The 9710-nt window shown below is 30.9% G+C and overlaps 1 pseudogene across 1 annotated transcript; it reads left to right on the top strand.

The window, feature by feature from the left end:
* The first annotated feature begins 4901 nt into the window (after window positions 1-4901).
* Window positions 4902-6248, top strand: LOC145793084 (enoyl-CoA delta isomerase 2, peroxisomal pseudogene; annotated as a pseudogene). The gene has a single exon (XR_014333586.1). The product of XR_014333586.1 is annotated as an enoyl-CoA delta isomerase 2, peroxisomal pseudogene (transcript).
* Window positions 6249-9710: the final 3462 nt, after the last annotated feature.

Here is a 9710-nt window from a genome sequence, read left to right as displayed (position 1 = left end):
GAGAGAAAGGGTGAGAAAAAGTGATTTAAAACTGCCCCACAGTCAACTGATATACGACATTCCCGCTTGAGCGAAAAACACAACGCTCGAGCGTCAAGAACAAAAACTAGGTCCGCTCGAGCGCAAAAAGGCCCGCTCGAGCGCTAAGACACAAGAATAAAGTAAATCTGCTCGAGCACGAAGACCAGTCCGCTCGAGCGTAGATTTCCCCCTCCCAGAACTTATACCCAAAGGTACTACCCGCTCGAGCGCCAAAGTACCCGCTCGAGCGCCACCGCTCTAGCGCAAAGAAACCCGCTCGAGCGTGAAAAACACACCTACAGAAGTTTTGCAGGGACACGAAAAACTGGGAGTGTGCAATCTCCGCTCGAGCGCAAGAAGACCCGCTCGAGCGGACCTCCTAAAACCTGGACAACAAAGAATTGAAACCAAAACCAAACCAACCTGTAACAACTCTGCCCAATACATCCTAAAACTCAATCAAGTGGAATTAAAGGATGACAACAAGGTGTACCACTACCAACATCACGGAACCGAGTCTGGAATACAACAAAACAGTAAAGGGACAACCGGGATCGCTATAGATCGAATATCGATAGCTATCTCATCGGATTAATTTTCTGTCAACCCTCTATTTTTTTTTACAAAACTGATTTGATCACATAACTATTGATATCCGATCAATGTGATTTTTTACAAGCATATAATACTCGACGAATTCTACATATTAAATTGTTTGGATTATCGAAACAAGACTCATGATGGGCTCCCACAGGCGCAACAGCACCCTTCAATACTGGAGGGAAGCCCGGCCAAATGAAAATATACAAATTTTTTTCATTTTCAAATTTTTTTAAAAAGTCCCCTGGTATTATCAAAAGTTTGGACCTGTGTAGTAAAAATATTAACTTAAAAAATGTAAAGTAAATTATGTTGACCTCCTCCAAGATTTAAAAAAAAAAAATTATATTGACTAATGAATTATTGATGAAATAAATTAAATATTATGTGAATTAAACTTTTAAAAAATCTAATATAATTATGTCAAATTTATAGAGCTTACTATATTTTTCTTCAAACTTTAAAGGAGATTAGTGTAATTTATCCAAAAAAATATTTAAATCCCAACTTTTAAAAAAAAAATTCTTTAGAGTTTATCTTGAGGTTAAAAGCAAATAAAAGGGATATGATTCTGAGCAATATTTTTTCTGCAATAATTTGATGATAGTATTTTGGGCATAAAGCATCTACTTACATTACCACTAATATGTTTTGGGCTTAAACTACTCACCTAATTAACCATTACAAGGCTATTGCAAGGGTGATTATGGTAAAAATATATATATATATATATATATATGTAGTCTACCAATCAATTTTACCAAACGATCTATCTTTTTCAAAGTATAATTACTTAATATATTTTAAATTTGAAGCTAAATGAACACCTATCTAACAAAATTGATTTGTAACTTTTTTACTTAGATTTTAAATTCATAGAATTAAATAATTGTAATTTGTTGTTTGGTAATTTTTTTCATATTATAGTTTATTAACTTCTTCAGCTCAAAAAGTTAAAAACTAATCGTTATGAATTTTTTTTTTTTAAGATAGGGAATTAATCCAACAAAAAAACAAAAAAAAATCTAGAGCCGAGCCATAATCCCAGCCAACTACACCGCTCCGTCAAAACCAATCGTAGCCCAAAGTTCGGTGCATTTTGACGCTTCCGTAACCGACCTTTTCTTTCGTACCCCTGGGTTTTGACCGAAAGCACACGGATGCTTCAAACAGACGTTTACTCCGCCGTTATATATAATTCTGACTCTGCCCACGTGGTATCCAGTGACCAACCATTCTAGTGTGATGGACGGATCAGATTCAGTAACGTGGTCGATTAGAGTCCATGAACCAACAAGAGGAGAAATGAGGTGGACGCAAATTAGGATGGCATTTGTAGATCTCTGTTGTCTGCTTCTGACTTTTTACGATATATAAGATTTTTCAAAATAAAATACAGTGTGTTTGGTTTGAATTTTTTGGATTAAAATTTTTTAAAAATTAACTTTTTTAATTTTCGTATTTTTTTGTTTTTAGTGAATATTTTTTAAATTTTAAATATTTTTTTTACTTTTTTAGATTCACCTTATTTAGATGTATCTAAAAAATAAAAAATTTGTGAAAAAATATTTTAAAAAATTAATAAATACATAAAAATACAAAAAATGTACTGAATTGTTGTATTCTTTTTATATTTTTGGTATTTAGTGAATTTTTAAAAGATTTTTTTTACAATTTTTTTATTTTTTAGGTGTATTTATGTTAGGTGTGTCTTAAAAGTAAAAAAATTGCTTAAAATATTAAAAAAATTCAGTAAAAATAGAAAAATATAAAAAATAAAAAAGTAAAAATTTTCTGAAAAGTGTTTTTTAAAAAATAGAAACAAGCATACGTAGTCAAAGATTTTAGTGTCATTTTCTCTAGAATATTCGGATATCATGTTCCTGAAACATTTTATTTATTTTTTTTTTTTAAATTTAAGGAAATTAGAAGAGCTAATAACACGGATCACTTCTTTGATTGAAATTACTTACAATTACAGCCACTCCTTCACTGTCCTCCCATGTCAAAGTTGTAGTTGTGGTGAGATTTTTCTATGCACTGAAGCCTTGTTTTGCACAAGAATCAAAGAATTTGTGTTTGTCGGATAAGCACTTCGTTGGTTGGCTTAGGTAGTGCAGAGATTAGTGTTACGTATCTCTTAATGTTTTTGGTTAGAAAGTTTGGGGATAGTTTTGAAAAGAGAAATAGGAAAGATAATTGAAATATAAATAAAATATATTTAAATTTTATTTAATTATATATATATATATATATATTTTAAAAAAAATTTCAAACCTTTCAATTAAACATAACGTAATTTTTTTAAAAAAAATTAACATAAAATTTAAAATATCGAGTTCGAGTTATTCTCAAAGCGTTTAAATAGCTATTAAAAAATTTCTGAAAAGAGACCTCCTCCTCCTAAAGTATGTGACCTCATGACGTGAGAGTAAACTCAATGCATAGTTGATTTGATGGTGGTGAATCTGGTGTTATGTTCACGTAACTTTTTACAGATCTCAACAACAAGAAGTGCGCTGGAAAATTCGCTCGTGTTGTCCTTGGATTGTCGACTCCAAGTTCTTGGATCATCGGTTTAATGAGTTCTTGGGGGTTGATGGGATTTGGTGTTGAGCTTGTGATTTTCATGGCTGCCAACTGGATGGTGTTGGGTTGGAAAAGGGGAAAAGAGGAAAGAGGGTAGCAATCTGGTGGTATGCACTGATGGTGGCGGCCAAAAGAGGAGGTCAAGGAGGAGGAAGGCAACAGTAATAGTGATGGGCTGTTTGGTTAAAATTATGAGGGAGTTCATTTTAATTAGAAAGTTAAGAAAATTTAAAAAATTGACTAAACCGATTGAATCGAACCGAACCAATTATATTTGGCATGTTTTTTAACAAGTATTGGTCTGTTTAGTTTTTTAATTTATTTTTTTTTGATTTTCTGTTCGATATTGGTTTAAACACTTTATACACCGAATTAATTCAAAACCGACCTTTTCAACCTATATTGTATTTATAATATATAATTTAATAATATAATGATAATAATAAGTATAATAATTATTAATCTCAATTAGAAAACATTATCATCCCTATAACTTATGTTAGGATACCCTTATTATATAATCTTTAACTCTAACGCGATATTTTTAAAATCTTAATATTTATCGTTATTTTTATTTTTGTTTTTGTTAATTTATAAGCTGTAATGTATTTGTTAAATTTATGGATTTGATAGGATTGGAATAGTTGACAAATGACTAATTTAATATTTTTATATGAATAAGTGACTATTAAAAAATGGCATAAATTTCAAAGATTCAAACAGATTAAATCATGCTAAATAGAACCATTTTAATTGGTACAATTTGATGTTATTTGATTAGAAAAATAATTTATATCAATACTCAAAATAATAAAGTCTACATTATTAATTGGGTAAAAAATTTTACTTAATACCGTTACATCCTTTATAGTAATTGAACCTAAAAATTATTACGTGTGTGGGTGTGTTTGGTGATAATATAATGTGTCTAATTTCAATTGACTATGTAAAGAATAACTTTGAATGAAAAAATAATCTATTTTTGCACAAAGGACAAACTTGATATTTTATCTTTTAAAACGGATGGTTGGTTAAGGAAAGGGAAGGAATAGTATGAATATTGTCACGTTATTAAATTTTTTATTAAAGAAATAATTAAATATTTTATATAAATATAAAATTTATATTTGTATAAATCACATGTTTTTATAAAATATTTTATTATTTATTTAATAAAATATTTAAAATTTATACAATTTTTAATTGTCACTTAACTTTTTGTCAGTTAAAGTACAGGAACACAGTGATGTTTGTCAGAGTAAGCCCAATCCATTTGATCTCATCACGTTGGGCTCATATGCGACAACTTCAAGAGCCTGTTGAGGAAGTTATAGTCTGCTGTGATACTTTGGCCCATTATGACAATTAAAAAAATAATAATTTATTAATTGATTTATGTCATATTATTTTTTTATATTTTTTTAAAAAATAATTAAAAAATATAAAAATTAATTTTTTTTTTTTTTTTTTTTTACTTTTCTAAATAGACATTTGTAATCTTTTCTCCTCCTTGTAATTGATCAACATCTTCGTTTAACTTCATTCGCTTTCAATCAAATTTTATTTTTCTATGTTCAATAATACGAAACAAACTTAATTTTTTAATTTTGAATCTCCAAATTATAAAGTGATTTCAATCTTTATCTTCAAGAAAGAGAAATCTAAATAAATTGGCTATAATAATTATAATTTTACATTACTTAAATTGGTTCTTCATATTGAGCAATATTTTTTAATGTCTTTTGATCACAAAATTCATATTCATTATCACTGTCTATAAACACTGTCATTATTCAATTATTTAAATTTTGTTAATTATAATTAACGAATAGTTAAAATTAATGTTATTTTAAAAATTAAGAATTTAAATTAAATTAATTTTTAAAATATATATATTTAATTTGTTACTGACATCAAACCTAAAGGTTTATTTTTATATTTTTACCAAATTTTCATAGTACCTAAAATTGTTGTTGGATAAATAAATTCATGATAAAGCGACAACCCCCAACAATTTTCTCAACAAATCCGCCCGTATGGGCCATGCATATCCCATCCGAACGTCATTGGTGTTATCAACTGATGTCTCATGTGAGCTCGCCGCAGGGTATCCAAATCCCAATCCTTTATGTTCTGACAACACTGCGCACCAACTAAAAAGCGACGGAACATTGTACCACCATGTGCACGTTAGAGAAGCGCGGCAACATCTTCTTCTTGACTCTCACAGGCGACGATGAGCATCGCCTGAACCCTACCCTCATCGGCTCGCTCCGATCGGCTCTGCGCGAAGCACGGGAGCAATCGACTAGCGGCTCGGCTCTCATCACCACCGCTAGCGGCAAGTTCTTCTCCAACGGTTTCAACCTCGCCTGGGCCCAATCCGGCGGCTCCCCTTCCGCAGCCCGTGGTCGGCTTCACCACATGGTCGTTCTATTCAAGCCGGTGGTGGCGGACTTGATCTCCCTCCCGATGCCGACGATCGCCGCCGTGACGGGCCACGCCGCCGCCGCGGGGATGTTGCTCGCGATGAGCCACGACTACGTGCTCATGAGGAGTGATAGAGGCGTGCTGTACATGAGCGAGCTGGACATAGGGATAACTTTTCCGGACTACTTCACGGCGATGGTGAGGTCGAAGGTGGGATCTTCGGCGGCGCGTAGGGATGTGTTGTTGAAGGCGTCGAAGGTGAGAGCGGCGGAGGCGGTGGCGATGGGGATCGTTGACTCGGCGCACGATAGCGCGGAGGGGGTGGTGGAGGCTGCGGTGCGGCTGGGGGAGGAGTTGACCAAGAAGAAATGGGATGGAGAGGTGTATGGGGAAATAAGGAAAATCACTATATCCAGAGCTATGTGGCATCCTAGGATTGGCTGATAAAGTTGTAACAGCTTCTTCAAAGCTTTGAAGTATGAAAATTGTTTTCTATGATTTATGAAATTGCTTTCGGGAAATTTGGTTACAAAGTTTGATTGTGACCTAATTTTGGAAGTGGTGTATTACAATGAAGTGAAAATAAAAATTAATGCTATATGTATCAATTAGTGCATTTATTATTATATCAATAGATGATGTGACATAATTTAAAATATTTTTAGTATTTGTAATTTATATAATAATAACGTCATAATTAATGTTAGTACATTAATTAGTGTATGTAATACCACTCCAAAATAAAAGATCAACTTTGGGCAAGGGATGTATAACAACCCATGATTTGTATTGTTAGATCAGGGAACAAATTTGAGTTTGTCACATGCATTAGATTGACATTCTTCGTTTGTTTGATTTCATGCACGCATTGCCCTAACCTATGATGATAATTAGAATCAAGTGAAGACTGGATTTTAATAAAAGAACATCACAGTATGTTATTAGAGTGAATTTAGAGACTCCGGACAGAAAAAAGTTCAAATTTTGAATCAGAAAGTGAAAACTAATGTAGCTAAAATTAAACTAGTGTAGAATTTTGAATCACTTATTGATGATTATGGTTAATATTCTGACAAAATTCTAGGAATCTTTAGCATGACTAATATTATTATCCATGACATTGAATTACAATCATTGAAGGGGGCACGGGGCATTCCAACATACTTTTATTTTTAATTTTTTTTTATCTAACACAAGTTGTTTTAAACAAAATTCCTAAATTTAGATTTAGTTTTAAACCTTATTTTCAAATTCAAGATTTCATGAATTCGTATTTAAAACACTCAAGAGTTGAAGTCTTGTTTCAATAAAATCATTTAAAATACAAACTACTCATATGGTTTTGAAAATTACGAATATTTTTTTTTTATGAGAATTTGTCATTTAACTTAGTTAACATAAAAAATGAAATTCCTTAACTTCCCTTCTATACAAAATGATATTATCAAAAACTATTAATTAAAATATATTGTTGACATCATTAAAATTGTTAATGAAATAATGACCAATTAATAAATGAGGTAATTTGTTTTACAATTAAAATTAAGAGATGAGGTGTAATTTAGTAACCATAAGTGACCAAATTTTAAACAAATCTTAGAGAATACATATTTGTAACTTATCTAAATTTTTATATAAAATTATGGGCTAATTATGGGCTTATTGTAATTCATTTATTTAATAACATAATGCCCATAAATAAGTCAAGCTAAGTTTTATAAGCCTCGAGAAATATGGGCTTGTTGTAATGCATTCATGTAAAAACATAAAGCCTATAAATCAAGCTAAGTTTTGCAAGTTTCTCGACCAATTAAAGTTCAACTCAAAACACTTGACACTTAAAAATAATTTTTTTAATTATTATTAATATTATGATAAATGTTAATAACTTTATTATTTAATGTTGAAAAATATATATATATATATATATATATTCTTAAATATATAAAAATATTGAAAAAATATATTAATCTCAATAAAAATATATTAAAATTAATATCAAACAGATATATATTTTGTTCTACAAATATTTTGAACAAGTTACCAAACCCAAATGTTTGGCAAGAAAAAAAATAGCTTAGTTTAGGCTAAAATTCACAAAAAGACAAAATAGGCTAAACTAGCTAATAAGACAAAATATCACATCAAACCCATAATCATTTCACTTTTTCTCTCACAAACATCACATCCAACCACAAAAAATCCAATCATCTTCCCAAACACAAAAATTTTAGCCTACTAAAATAGTCAAAAACTACAATAGCCTACTAAAATAGCAACTTCCCAAACGAAGCTATTTATGCAAAATTATAAGTTATTTTTTTATATAAATATTATATCTATTCTTGCCTAATTTGGTGGTGCTAGATACACCAATTAGTATACTAACTAGTATATCAACACTAATTATGACATTATTATTGACCCACCCATTATACAAATTATAAATACCGAAAATCTCTTAAATTATATCGCATCATCAATTAATACACTAATCTATATATATAAGGAAAATGGACTTTTTAGTGAGAAGCCTTCTAGGAGCTCCAAATTCTCATTATAATTTTCTTGATTTTCTTAATTTTAAATAATTATTTTTATTTGAAAATCTCACATCGGAAAAAGAAAACAAAAAATGAGTTGTTTTACTCATATAAAGAAGAGAATCTTAGGCCAAGTTTGGCATCTCCCCAAAAAGTCAAAAAGTTAAAAAATTATCACTGTTCACCAAAAAAAATATTAAAAAATTAATTTTTCACACATCCATACAACTCAACAATCATGTATGTTTAGCGCTGTGCAGCGTTTGTTAAGAAAAATTGCACAGTTTTGGTGTAATTTTCACACACTGTTGTTCGGCCCGTAAGAGCCCATCACGGGTCCCGTTTTGATAATCTGAACCGTTCAATGTGTATAACTCGTCGAGTGCTATATGTCTGTAAAAAATCACATTGATCGGATATCGATAACTACATAATCAAATTAGTTTTGTATAAAAAAATTGATGATGTTATAATTAACGATTGAAAAAAAAAACAAATCTGTTCAAATAGCTATCGATATCTGATCAACGTGATTTTTTATAGGCATATAGTACTCGACGAGTTTTACACATTGAACTGTTCAGATTATCAAAATGAGACCCGTGATGGCCCCCACGGGCCGAACAAAATCGTCCAATGCAATGCCCGAAAGGTAGCCAATAATTTCTTACCATCAATTCGACTGTGCAGATTGTACGGCTGTATCGCACACATCTCTAATATTTTCCTACACACTTCTCTATACAATTTTTTAATACACATTTTTTCATAAAAAATCAAAAAGTTAATCCAAGCATTCATATTTTTTTCCTCAATTTTTTAGTTCAAAAAGACAAAAAGTGCACTTATTTTGTTTGGGATATCCTAAATAAGTGCACTTATCACACCTTCTTCTCTCTGTCTCTCTTAATTAGGATGATTATATATCTTAGAGTGATAGGAAAATACTCATATTATGTAAAGGGAGTCACCCATCCTTATATAAAGGAGAAAAGATGGTCAGATAAACTCTATTAGAAGAATTCCTATCCATCAAGATTTCCTTCTTATCTTAGAAGAGTAATTATATTAAAATTCTAATTACAGAATTTTTTCTCAAATATTGACTTTTATCTAATTGTGGAATCCAAATAAAATAAAGCATATAAAAGATATATAAGCTATTAGGCCACACCAAAAAATAAATCCAACATGTCATGGCTGCCAACTGGATGGTGTTGGGTTGGAAAAGGGGAAAAGAGAAAAGAGGGTAGCAATTTGGTGGTATGCAGATGATGGCTGCCAAAAGAGAAGGTGAAGAAGGATAAAGGCAACACTGAGGCCATATTTGTTTGGGTGGACATGAGTTTGAGATTGGACTAATAGTCCAATAAAATTATTAATCCGATATTTGGTTAAACAATTGAAGTACGGACTAACAATCCATCCAGATATGGTATCTCACATATAATAGACTATTCAATCCCACAAAGGGGGATGATATATAAATTGGAGGACTAAGCCAAAGTCTGTACTATTAGTATTTTC

Source organism: Camellia sinensis, chromosome 6, assembly GCF_055761805.1.
Source record: "Camellia sinensis isolate YWXY chromosome 6, ASM5576180v1, whole genome shotgun sequence".
NCBI classification, from domain to species: Eukaryota; Viridiplantae; Streptophyta; class Magnoliopsida; order Ericales; family Theaceae; genus Camellia; species Camellia sinensis.
This window is presented reverse-complemented; position numbering and strand designations above follow the sequence as displayed.